This window comes from Marmota flaviventris, chromosome 9 (assembly GCF_047511675.1).
Source record: "Marmota flaviventris isolate mMarFla1 chromosome 9, mMarFla1.hap1, whole genome shotgun sequence".
Taxonomy (NCBI): Eukaryota; Metazoa; Chordata; class Mammalia; order Rodentia; family Sciuridae; genus Marmota; species Marmota flaviventris.
Window position 1 is genome coordinate 96,108,689 of NC_092506.1, and position 13,409 is coordinate 96,122,097.

Consider the following 13,409-nt stretch of genomic DNA (forward strand, 5'->3'; position numbering starts at 1 on the left):
TCTTTATAACAGCTCTACTTAGACTATCAAAAACTGGAAGTAACCAAGGTCTCTTTTAATAGATGATTAAGTGAACAAATTACAGACAATGAAATATTCATTTAGAAAGAACTGAACTATTAAGAAACCAAAAGCCATGGATGACTCTTTAAAAATGTACTTTGTTAAATGAGAGAAGCTAGTATGAAAAGGCTACCTATTGTGTGATTCCTTTTATACACATTCTAGAAAAGGGAAAAAGATGGCAATGATTAAAATGTCACTAGTTTCCAAGGTTTTGGGTAGTCACAGGAGAATTGTGTAGGGCAGTGAAACTACTGATACTATAACTGTGAATACATGATGTTATGCATTTTTTTCTCAAAATACACAGAACTTTATAGCACAAACAGCAAACTTAAATGTATGTACATGTTAAAAATCATTAAGGAGGTCAAGGGAAACTCAGATGAAAAATGTAACCAAAGAATTTCATAAAATGAATGAAATGACCTCACTAAAAAGGATTAGGTAAAACGGTGCTGCCCTACTTTGGAAATGAGTGGAGTCTGTAAGACTCAATGCAAAAGGAACTGTACATAAGCACTGTACTCTAATTGATAAAGATGTTTCCCAAGCCAGGCACAGTGATGCACACCTATAATCCCAGCAGCATGGGAGGCTGAGACAGGAAGTTGGTGAGTTCAAAGCCAGCCTCAGCAACAGCAAGGCACTAAGAAACTTAGTGAGACCCTGTCTCTAAATAAAATACAAAATAGGGCTGGAGATTTGTCTCAGTGGTCAAGTGCCCCTGAGGTCAATCCCCGGTAACAAAAAATAAGAAAAAGATGTTTCCCATAGAGCTATAATTAACAATTCTGAAGAACTATATATGCATGCTATAAATGAACAATTAAGTAAATGGATGGCAGATAGTAGGAGCTAGTTTTCTCACTGTTGGTATGGGAGTTTATGAATAAGCAAGAGTAAGAGACTAGAGTGATCCACATGGTAATGGATTAGAGTTGGAGACATTGATATTATTCATGTTTAGCTTAATGTAGATATAAAAGGTTATGCACACAAAAACTACACATACTATTAGGATACACATATTTTCTTGTTCTGTCAGTTGAGAGGGTTTAGAAGCAGCTACACTAGTCACAAGTACCACACTTACACTGAGAACTTAAGTTCTAACACTATACCTCAATAAAAGAAACCTTTCAATAAAAGGATTCTTATAGAAATTATGGAGCCTACATCCTGGGAACAAATATTTACTCCTCACACTTCAGATAGAGCCCTAATATCTAGAGTATACAAAGAACTCAAAAAATTAGACAATAAGATAACAAATAACCCAATCAACAAATGGGCCAAGGACCTGAACAGACACTTCTCAGAGGGGGACATACAATCAATCAACAAGTACATGAAAAAATGCTCACCATCTCTAGCAGTCAGAGAAATGCAAATCAAAACCACCCTAAGATACCATCTCACTCCAGTAAGATTGGCAGCCATTATGAAGTCAAACAACAAGTGCTGGCGAGGATGTGGGGAAAAGGGTACACTTGTATATTGCTGGTGGGACTGCAAATTGGTGCAGCCAATTTGGAAAGCAGTATGGAGATTTCTTGGAAAGCTGGGAATGGAACCACCATTTGACCCAGCTATTCCCCTTCTCGGTCTATTCCCTAAAGACCTAAAAAGAGCATGCTACAGGGACACTGCTACATCGATGTTCATAGCAGCACAATTCACAATAGCAAGACTGTGGAACCAACCTAGATGCCCTTCAATAGATGAATGGATAAAAAAAAATGTGGCATTTATACACAATGGAGTATTACTCTGCATTAAAAAATGACAAAATCATAGAATTTGCAGGGAAATGGATGGCACTAGAGCAGATTATGCTAAGTGAAGCTAGCCAATCCCTAAAAAACAAATGCCAAATGTCTTCTTTGATATAAGGAGAGTAACTAAGAACAGAGTAGGGACGAAGAGCATGAGAAGAAGATTAACATTAAACAGGGATGAGAGGTGGGAGGGAAAGGGAGAGAGAAGGGAAATTGCATGGAAATGGAAGGAGACCCTCAGGGTTATACAAAATTTCATACAAGAGGAAGTGAGGGGAAAGGGGAAAATAATACAAGGGGGAGAAATGAATGACAGTAGAGGGGGTAGAGAGAGAAGAGGGGAGGGGAGGGGAGGGGAGGGGGGATAGTAGAGGATAGGAAAGGCAGCAGAATACAACAGACACTAGTATGGCAATATGTAAATCAATGGATGTGTAACTGATGTGATTCTGCAATTTGTATACGGGGTAAAAATGGGAGTTCATAACCCACTTGAATCAAAGTGTGAAATATGATATATCAAGAACTATGTAATGTTTTGAACAACCAACAATAAAAAATTAAAAAAAAAGAAATTATGGGACTGAAGCAGGAAATATACAAGATGAGCATGAAGCATCGTACCAGAAAACAAAGAAATGCTCAAGAAAACAGGAAAAGAAACACACACACAATGACAACGGTATGTCAAAGAAAAACAGCAGTCAACAAAGGATCCTCCTGAAGTCAAAGCTAAAATAATTTGAATTTTAAAATAGAGTAGTTTGGGATTATAATGCAAAGTATAAATAGATATCCATGAATCTATATTGATAAAAAGAAATTAATGGATAAGTAAATGGCAGAGAAAAGACAATTTTCCAGTGCAAAATTCCAAATAATTTATACAAATACTCCACCCTCAAGGAGGTGGAACATAACTGTCCTCCCATTTAAAGGTAGATTGCACAAAATGAATTCTTCCAAAGAGTACACTATGGAAAGAAGGAAAAAGAAATAACCTGTGATAGTGGAGAGATCTGACAAACAATACCTTTAACTATAGGGTGACAAGATTGGTATTAGTAATAAGTCACATTGATAATATGTACCCTTGATGTGATGTAATGAAAATTGGCATTCTGTTGTCTTCCTTCCAGGAAAAAAAAATACAACCCCAGTCTCATTATGACAAAAATATCAAATAAATACCAATTAAGAAATATCCTATAAAATACCTGACCTGTACTTCTCAAGATTGTCATGGTCATCAAAAACAAGGAAAGTCTGAGAAACTACATTAGCCAAGAAGAACCTAAGGAGATGCAGCAACTAAAGGTAAAATGGTGTCTTGGTTGGGATCCTGGACTTCAAAAGGGACGTTAGTAAATGTGTAGGAAATTTGAATTATGTGTGGACTTTAGTGAAGAATAATATGTCAATATTGGTTCATCAATTGTAACAAATATACAATATTAATTTTCTATATTAAAATAAGAAAAATGGTGTGGGATATTTGGAAATATCTGTACTATCTTCTCATTTTTTCTGTGCATCTAAAATTTACAAAAATAAATTTTAATAAAAAGAACAAAAACAAGGACCTGATGGTGTGCATACTATCAGCACTCCTACTCTATGGGAGAGTAAACAAAATCACGGAGAAAACAAATTCCTCCCTTCCAGCGGTCAAAGCTGCAGTTTGAACCAGGGTGACTTGAATGTGTGTTCTCATCACTGCCCTCTACCACTGTGCTTCCCCCATCCTTAGTAAGGGCTGTCATGACTGCAGAGAAAATGAGCTCTTTCTCACTCTCTGCTGACCTTCACCCCACCTATCTGCTTTGGAACAAGTGGGCTGAAGCAGGTTGTGGGCAGAAGTCTGCATAGCCATAACCAGGAGTTCTTGTTTATCTATAAAACTACTACAGATTCATATCAGGCTCTACAGCCGACTTGCTTCAAGTTCAAAGGTATTTACCTGGAGTCTTTGAAGGGACCTGCAGGGCCCCTGTCACCTCAGGTGCCCAGGCCACGCACGCCTTTTCATCTCCCCTCATCTCTGGCTCTTAGCTGTCCCGTTGGTTCCTCTCACCAGCCAGACAGTCACTCCTGCGCAGCACATAAAGGACTATGCTCACTCTCTGTCAGAGCCAATAGCTGGTCCACAGAAATCCAGGACTTCCCACTGTCTTTCCGGCCATAGCTGCCTTTCCTTTTCTGAGGTATCTCTACCTATAAGGAACACAGTGGACATTCTGAAGGATCATTTGAAGCCTCTGTACTCCCCCTTGGATTCACTCCCTGTTAGGTTGGAAGTGAAGAAGCAGGCATGTGCAGACACACACACACACACACACACACACACCCTGAGAGCAAAGCTCAGCTTTCTCTAATGAATTCTGTTCACAAAATCTAACTCCTATACTTTGATCCCAATTGATCTGACTAGGTGATTCAGGAGTCAGGAAACCATTCTTAATCATTGCTTTTAAAATTCCTGTATTTTTTCCTCACATCTCATTTTGGTAAACAACATCTGTTGCTTCAGTTGGAACTTCAATTTTAAGGCACTGAGATAGATAGATAGATAGATATAGATAGATAGATAGATAGATAAATATAGATAGATATCAATAAATATTTGTGAGATAGCTTAGCCATGGACAATAATAAATAGAAATCTACTAACTTTATATGTTACACTCTAACTAGATGATAAATTTCTCAAGGGCTATAATATCTTCTACATCTTTGTAATGCACACACACACACACACACACACACACACACAAACTTTTATCTTAAAATTGACAAGAAATACTGGTAGCTGACCTGGAGATGTATCCATATATACTAAATTCTACAAAAGCAATCAAGCATGAATCTGAGGTTAGGGCATAAAATTTGGAGCCAGAATTTGAGACTGTGGGTTTCCAGCTAGGTCACTAGTAGCCATCTGCAAAGCTGGCATCACAGACCACAGAAAGATCCAGATCAGACAGCCAACGCTGAAGATCAATGGAATGAAAAATGTTGCCTTCAAAGCAAACTGACATCCAAATATACTATCATAACACATCATCCAGGTAAAATATTATTTTGTACCTCCTAATTTATTTGGTTCTGTAAGAAAAACATTTTTAGTTGGAAGATTGGTCCCCCTAGACTTGGCAGGCACAGAACTTAAAATTCAAGTGAAATGCATTATTTAGACCCACAAGCTAGCAAACCAACTCCATTCATACCTAAATCGGTAATAATGAAAATATTTCAGTTCTGAACTCTTCTTCCTTGACAAGGGATGCAGTTTTTCTCATACAAGATGGCCCAAATTGTTCACCCTCTGTTCAAAGACTGACAGGGATCCAGGACTGTGGGCAACCCACTGTGCACAGAAAATGGATTGATGGGTACAACAGACCAACCGCTCATTCCACCCCAAGTCCTCACCATGGCTGGTATCTTCCCTTCCACACTTTGAATATTCCAATTGGCACTCCTCCACCCCCGGCCCTGACACACACACACACACACACACACACACACACACACACACACATCTTCTTTCCTTCACCCTGGCTCTAGGATTACCTCACCTTTGGGAATGGAAAAGTAAATATAAGCATGCATCAGAGTCTTTTCTTCTCCATTGAGTCCATCAGCATTGAGTCTTTGTGTCTGCTTCTGTGTGGAACAGGAAAGGGAAAACAGCCCAGGGTACCCATGAGGCCTCAAAAGGAGAAAGATATACTAAACATAGAAAATATACCAATTAATCCTTTAAGCTACAGTCCCACCATAAATACTTTCCAACCAATATCCTATGACCTTTGCAAAAACCATTACCCTTATTTACCTTCCATGTCATGTTCTTTAAAAGCAAAATAGTTTGGGGAGGGGGAGATACAATTTGAAAATGTTCAACCAAGAAAGACAAGAAAGATTAATAGGAAGAATCAAAATTTTGGTCAAACAAGAGACATTAGCAAGTTAGACAAAGATGATGTCATGGTCAGGGGCAACAAAGGAGGGTATCTCAGGCAGAGTAATGTCACCATTAGTGGCCAGTGACCAGGCAAGGGAAGCAATCATCAGCCAAGAGAACCATGCCTGGTGGTAATCCACACCAAGGAGGCACATTGTTACTGGTTGAGGAGAATGGGCACTACAGCCCTGTGTGGATCCACTAGTCCTAAAAGAACAATTATAGCTTCTAGAAACTGAATATTTGAACTGAATCAGTAGAGAAAGATGTGGATTCTAGAATAATTCTAAAGATGATCCAATACCCAGTTCTTCTCTGAGAAATTTTTAATTGATCTGTTTTTTAGATTCCATGGTGAATTTTAAATCTGCTTTAAGAAAGTAAGCAAAGGAAGGTTAGGGCAGTAATCCAAAATCTTCATCCACAACTCTCACCTCAAAGAGCATAAAAATCTTTTTAGACCTACACAAGCGACATTAAATTGCTTTGGATTAAGATATTGATGTTAGAAATTGTGTTTCTATCCAGAAAGTTTTATAATTTCTTGCTTATAAAATATCTCCAATTAATATTATAAGTTTTCTTTTAATGATGCCAGGTGTCCCTTTGGGGACAAAGCATGTTCAAAAGGCTTGTAACCAGCATATTGCTCTGTCTCAGCTCAGTGGCATATGAACATGAAGCAGTTTCATTTTTCTTTAATTACTGCCTTCACCCAAGTTCAAACCAATCTGCCCTCTGCATCCCTTAATGATATCCTAGGCAAATTTCAGAACTTTGACATTTATTTTCCATTATTAAAACTCAGTCCAATTGAAACTTTAATCTAAAATTTGATACCACATCCTCTCCTCCCTTTAGCACAGTTTTGTGCTGAGACCTGGGGAGTTGAGAGAGGAGGGGACACAGAGGCTCCGAGTTGCTTCCTCCACCCTCTCTTCAAGGCCCTGTTTCTCCAGTGTCTTGGCAGAAAGGAGGCAGAGGTCCAGGTGTCTCTTATTTAACCCACCCCTTTCCCAGCTGGTTGCTCTGCTTCTTAGGGTAGCACTGACTAGCTGCAAATGCACTCCCTGCAGTTAATGTTCAAATACCTGCTTTTTTCAAGGAGTCCACGTGAGAGTTCTCCTCAGGGCTCCCAGGCCTCGGCTGGATACATGTCCCTAACTCAGGACATCTCATTCCCATTCTGCCTCTCCACTTCCCACAGCTTCTACCTCTAGGGGCACTTCCCACTGCACCAAGACAACTCACCACCAGGGCCTCCAGCTCCATTAGGCACTCTTGTAAATGACTCAACCTTCCACTGTGGCCTATAAGCCCACAGGAGATGCCTGCATCCTTTATCTTGATTACACTGTCTCCCAATTCTCCTTCCTCTGCTCAGGGAGGTACATGGAAAATCAGCAAATCATCCTACTGGGGACCAAGATGCCAATCTCCTTTTATGAAAGTCACCTCTAATTTCTACAGAAATTTTCTTAGTGTCTCCTCTCACGTGGCTTGGGGAAGAGGATGTATATCTTACTCCTCCCTCAAGGGAAAGAGAAGAAATAACTTCTCAATACAAGCCCAACATGCCAATGTCTCCTCTCCCCCCTCCTCCATCTTTATCCAGTCATAGTCTTATTTGTGCTGCTATGACAAAATACCTTACTCCAGGCATTTTTAAATTTTTTTTAAATTTCATTTATTCTAATTTGTTATATATGACAGTGGAATGCAATTCAATTCATATTATACAAATAGAGCACAATTTTTCATATCTCTGGTTGTACATAGAGTCACACCATTCATGTTTTCATACATGTATTTAAGTCTGTCTCATTCCACCGTCTTTCCTACCCTCATTCCCCCTCCCTTCCCCTCCCTCCCCTTTGCCTTATCTAAAGTTTGTCTATTCCTCCCATGCTCCCCCAACCCATATCCATTATGAATCAGCATCCTTATATCAGAGAAAACATTCAGCATTTGGTTTTGGGGGATTGGCTAACTTTACTTAGCATTATATTCTCCAACTCCATTCATTTACCTGCAAATGCCATGATTTTATTCTCTTTTAATGCTGAGTAATATTCCATTGTGCTTGTATACCACAGTTTCTTTATCCATTCATCTACTGAAGGGCATCTAGGTTGGATCCAAAAATATGGAACACTTCATGAATTTGCATGTCATCCTTGCACAGGGGCCATGCTGATCTTCTCTGTATAGTTCCAATTTTAGTGTATGTGCTGCTGAAGCAAGTACTCCAGGCAATTTATTAAGAACAGAAATGTATTTCTTATAGGTCTGAAGGCAGAGAAATCCAAGATCAAGGCCCCAGCATTGATTGTGGCTCAGCAGTAGAGCGCTCGCCTAGCACGGGCGGGACCCGAGTTCCATCCTCAGCACCACATACAAATAAAGGCATTGTGTTGTGTCCATCTACACCTAAAAAATAAATGTTTTGTTTTTTTTTTTAAAAGGCCCCAGCATTCAGTGTTGGTGAGGGACTTCTCACTACATTCTCAAATGGCAAGGGGAACAGACACTGTGTCCTCACATGACTGGCAGAAGTTGGAAAGCCAGAAAGGACTCACTAGTTCCCTTGAGCCACAGGTACTAACTCCATTCCTGAGGATGGAGTCCTCATGTCCTAATCATTTCTACACGCCGGCCTTTAATATCAACACATGGGGTCTTAGTTTTCAACATGAGAATTTTTAGAACCCCCTCCCTGGTTGTATACAGACGTGGGGGTGGGATGCAAGCAGTAGGTGGTAGAAGGAACTCTTCCTTGCTTCCTAATAGGCCCGAAAGTGTGGCTTCCCAGATCCTCCAAGGCTTAGGGCTCTCTTCACAATGAAAGGAAGTTTGCACCTGTTATTTTTTACTATTGGCCCTAGGGCCCATTAGGGGTTTTAGGGAAAAGGCCACTTTAGCAGATTTCAACAGAAACGCACAAACTTAAAAAAATATATATATTTTTTTTGTCTTTTTTTGTCCACAGAATCCAGAGCACAAATCTCTTTTTCAGGAATGAATAAGACATGTTTGTTTTATAGATAGAAATTCCCTCCTGTCCTAAAAGCTCATTTATCCTGTGAACAGATCAGGAAGGAAAAACTGTTTCATAAGCTGAGGAAACTTAACAGCTATTGGTGGGGGAAAACAGACCCCCAGATCTTCAGGACCTTGGTGCCCTCCTCTGACACCCGCAACCAATTGTGCTAGAAATTCCTGAGCCTGTGGAAGACTCCATTTTCCCTCCTCCTCTAGTCTCCACTTAACCCCAAAAGTCAGTCAGTGAGGCACTAACTGGAGGACAGTCTGAAGTCCATAAAGTGCAGATCTAAGAGGGAAAGAGAGTTGCTATCAGCAGAGGATAGGTGTTCACAGTAGACCCCTAAGGAGATGTGAGCTCCGTTTGACAAGGTGATACAGAATAGAGGACTATTGTATCCAGGGCGCTCTATTCTCTCCCTTCACAGCTCTGCAGCCCCAACAGTCACTCCGTGAACTGACTTGTTTGTAGTCCCTACTGTCTGCTGTGCAGAGACGCAGAGAAGAGAGCTGGTTCCTACTCCCAGGCTGCTGCAAGTGAAGATGCACACTCCACCAACAATCCCCATCAGCACGTTTACTGATGTCACAGCCACAGAATAAACCTTTGTAAACCAAATTAATTTCAAAGGTTTCCTATTTAGCAGAGTATTCAGCTATGTTAGGAAAGAAGGCAGGCAGGCAAGTTAGATGAACAATGGTTACAAAAGAGGAGGTGCCAAGAGCAGGCTGGTGGGGCTGGGGAGGGCCTGGAGCTGCCACCCTTGAGCGGGAACACTAGTGGTATCTTGCAGAGGTTCCACCTCCAAGGATATAGCCAACAAGGAGCTCAAGATGAGAGGAGCACGCTAACAATCTTGCACTAGCTTTATGGTCAGAAATAAAGCTCTCTCACTCCTGAAGGCAGGAGGCATACCAAGTTTTCTTCTTTTAAAAAAGCCTGGAAAAGATGCAGACTTGCATTATCTGATGAGGGCCAGCAAGATGGCAAACTGCGCCTACCAAAGACCAAAGTTTGCTTGATTTGATCTGGTATCTAACCTGGATAGTGATAATAAGCAATAACTACACTACCACTATGTAGCAACTCTGAAATAGCTCCCCATCCTGCTCCCCATTTTGCAGATAAGGAAACTGAGGCATAGAGAAATTAAATGACTTGTCCATGTTTACACAGTTTGTAAGTGAAGCCAGAATATAGACCCTATAGATGCAGAGCCTGTATCCTTAATCATCTGTCTGCATTCTCTGTTGAACATGAGAAAAGTGCCCCACCCCTCCACAACTCCCAAGATAGAGGGCTTCCTCTGTGTGCTCACTATTACCACTATAAGTTTCCTGTACTGATTTGCAGCAAAAGGCAGGAAGTTGGGGAAATGGCCTCCTCTGCAGCCTTTCACAGAGGGAAAATTCAGGTTGGCTTCTGGGATTTTCAGGAAGGAGAGAGTACATTGCTTCTATATCACTGCAGTTCCCCAAAATTCCTTGCTTTTAACCCAGATGTCAGTGCAACCCCTTTGGTGTTATGCAAAGGGTTGAGGCACCACCTAGTGGTTGAAATTAAAAATACTCCCAAAGGAATGTCACTGGTAAATCCCAGGCAGAGAAAACAGTGATCTGAGGCAAGAAAAGGGAGCAGAAAGAAAAATTTACTCATGCTGGAGGCCTTCTTTGTGCATTCCCTGTTGTATACAGCATCAAAACATGTATTTTTTATGCCAGCCTGTTCAAGGACTCAAGTTTTACCCAGTGTGGCACTCACAAAACAAGAGCTAGAATCCAGGAGACCTAAGTCCCAGGCTCCAGTCACTTACTCTGCAGTAGGATGTTCTCTGAAGTCTCTCCTCAGGATTTAGAACCATCCTGGATATATAGATCCTACTCAACATCTGGGGGCAACTTAGTGTAGAGGTTGGTGGCAAAGAAGGAGCAGAGAAAGAAGAAAAACATGGGGAAAGTATTTGTTCTCCCAAAAAACAGTTGTGCTGAGTTTATGCAAAAAATCAGAGAAATGGAAGGAAGCAGTGGCACCTTTGCAGGCCTGTGCTCTCTTCCTTGCCATCTCAGGAGCTGTTGTTCGTGGGTGTCTACTCTTACTTGTCAGGTTTTAAGGAGCAGCCCAAAGGGACCAGACCAAGCAAGTTTACCAGAGCACTTCCATGGGAGAGAGATTGGCAGGTCAGGTCCATGTATCCTCGACGCCCCAGAGAACTCTAGTCTAGATCAGGCATGTGGAGGGAGAGAGCTATGGGAAAGAAAGGTAGCCAGGAGGTGTGATCTGAGGGGACAGGATTAAAAACAATTTCTAGGACTCTGGGCAGCAAAGGTCAGCCTTTGGCTTCAGGTGCAGATGAGACCATTAACTGATGAAGCCAATTTATGATGATTCAGGGTAGCTAATTCTACTAGGACCTAGTCCCAGGAAACCAGGCAGCTAACGACTCAGCCCCACCTCCCCTCTAGAACACTGGGGATGTAGAGATATCCCAATGATTCAAAGGATCAGACTGGAAAGGACTAAGAGGAAAAGAACAGATTCAGAAAGCAGCCAAATCTAGTATCAACCAGGTGTGCCAGGCTGGATGCTGGCCAGTCTGTACTAACTTGGTCCCAAGTCTGCTCATGATAGCATTGTGCTAGGGGAAAAAGAACCCTTGACCTTCAGGAATCTATTCTGGGATGTTTTCTATGAATGAGTCTCCAGATGTTCCTTTCTGTATTTGGGCTCTGCTACATCTACATTGCAGGCATCCCAGTCCCTACAAGGCTGCAATATTCAGGCTAAGACAGAGAATGCTATTTCTCCCACTTGACCTTCAGGAATTCCTGCCCTTCAGGCACGTCTGGAATGACAGTTTACTCTTTCACCTTCCTATTAGTCGGCACGGTCAAGTCCCTAAAGTCTCGCTACCCATGTTCTTTATTGTCCATTTTGGTTCACCTTTACATTCAATTTCCAGAGTTGGTTCTATCCTTAGGGAGAATGTGGCTTCTTTGCCTGTTGTTAAGGTGAGCTCAAAGGTTAGTCTCACCAGTGGCCATATAGCTTTACTGGTCAGTCATGTCAGGTCACTCTTTACTCCATGTCAGATCCCTGCCACAGCTACCAGACTATGGTCTCTCCCTATTGCAAATACTCAGGTTATTGAGAAACTATTTAAACTTGTTCAGGATAACAGTGTCAACCCTAGGTCTTTATTCATTTGTTATTTGGAGCTGATTAGCATGCCCTAAAGAACAATGAATGAATGGGCCTTCCTCTGTATAGATTAATGTATCACTTTCCTATTTATATTCATTTTGTATTTGAAAGGCTAAGCTGCTGTAACAAAGAGGCCCTGAATTACAGTGCCTTAAAAATAAAGTTTATTTCCTCTCATGTTAAAGTTTCAAAATTTGCCAGCTATTGTACTGGGCACAGTCCTTCATGTACACTTCCATTTTTTTCTTCAATACCTATTAAAGAATTCTGTATTCAATAAATACTTGAGCACTATTGTTTAAAGGGTTCTGAGTCTTATTTCACAGGAGATACATACTCTGGTCCTTCTCAGAACTCATGATTTAATGAGAAGACAGAGCAAATTAACATGTGTAGTTCAGAGGAGGGAAACAAGCACAGCAGAGAGATCTTCAGGGATTAAATGAGGGAACAGGTAAGTCTTCACAGAAAAAGAAATGCCATATAAGATAGAATTTGAAGAATAAATAAAATTTCAGTAGGTAAGGAAGAGGAAAAAAAGGTTACCATTGGACCATGAACCAAAGCCTAAAGATTAAAAATATAGGAAATCCAGGAGCAAATGGGAACAACAGTATAGGATATTATACAATAACGAGGGCATCAGCCAGCATCTCAATGGGGGGGGGGTGTTCTTCTTCCTGCCCAGGAGAATGTAGCCACCTTAAACTTAAAGTCTCAAATGATTAATAAATAACAAAACACAAATATTCAGAAATATATTTACAAAAGCGAAGCCCCTGATAGATCTAGTCCACATGGGTGCTGGAACTGGACAAAGAAAAGATGGCTCCCATGGTTTATTTAAGGGGATACATCAAAGGCAGGGATGAGATTTCAAGGGCAGAGTCTTGCTTTCTGATGTCTAGTAGTCAACAGGTTGATTGGCATCTTCTCAGGTCACACCCATCCCATGTGCTATGTGGGCCACGGCAGAGAAAGATAGAAATTCACATTGTCCCTGGGCAATTGACTCAAGAAAATGTCCACTGGTCATTCCCAGACACCAGATGTTTCTATCCACTAGACTTCCATGCACGGTGACCCACATGCAACCCATGTTACGATGGCTCTTGACAATACTAGAAGGCTCTAAAGAAGTTCAGAGCCTCCCTCACTGGTGGGCATTGGGGAATCATTGTGATTTCCAGTTGGACAATAAATGTCTGAGCACTGAGACTGATGGAGATGGACTGAAATGGAGATATTCACGGAAAACGAAGAGAAAACCACAAATGGGGAGGAGAAAACATAGGCTGGAGTCAGGTAATGGGTGTAAATAAGGAGCTTTAAGGAAAACCCCCACTGGAGGCAA

The 13,409-nt window shown here is 41.1% G+C and overlaps 1 non-coding gene across 1 annotated transcript; it reads right to left on the minus strand.

Annotated features, from left to right (window-relative positions):
* Positions 1–7,951: 7,951 nt before the first annotated feature.
* Positions 7,952–8,058, minus strand: LOC114089057 (U6 spliceosomal RNA). Its single transcript, XR_003582113.1, has one exon. It is a non-coding gene; the product is annotated as a U6 spliceosomal RNA (small nuclear RNA).
* Positions 8,059–13,409: the final 5,351 nt, after the last annotated feature.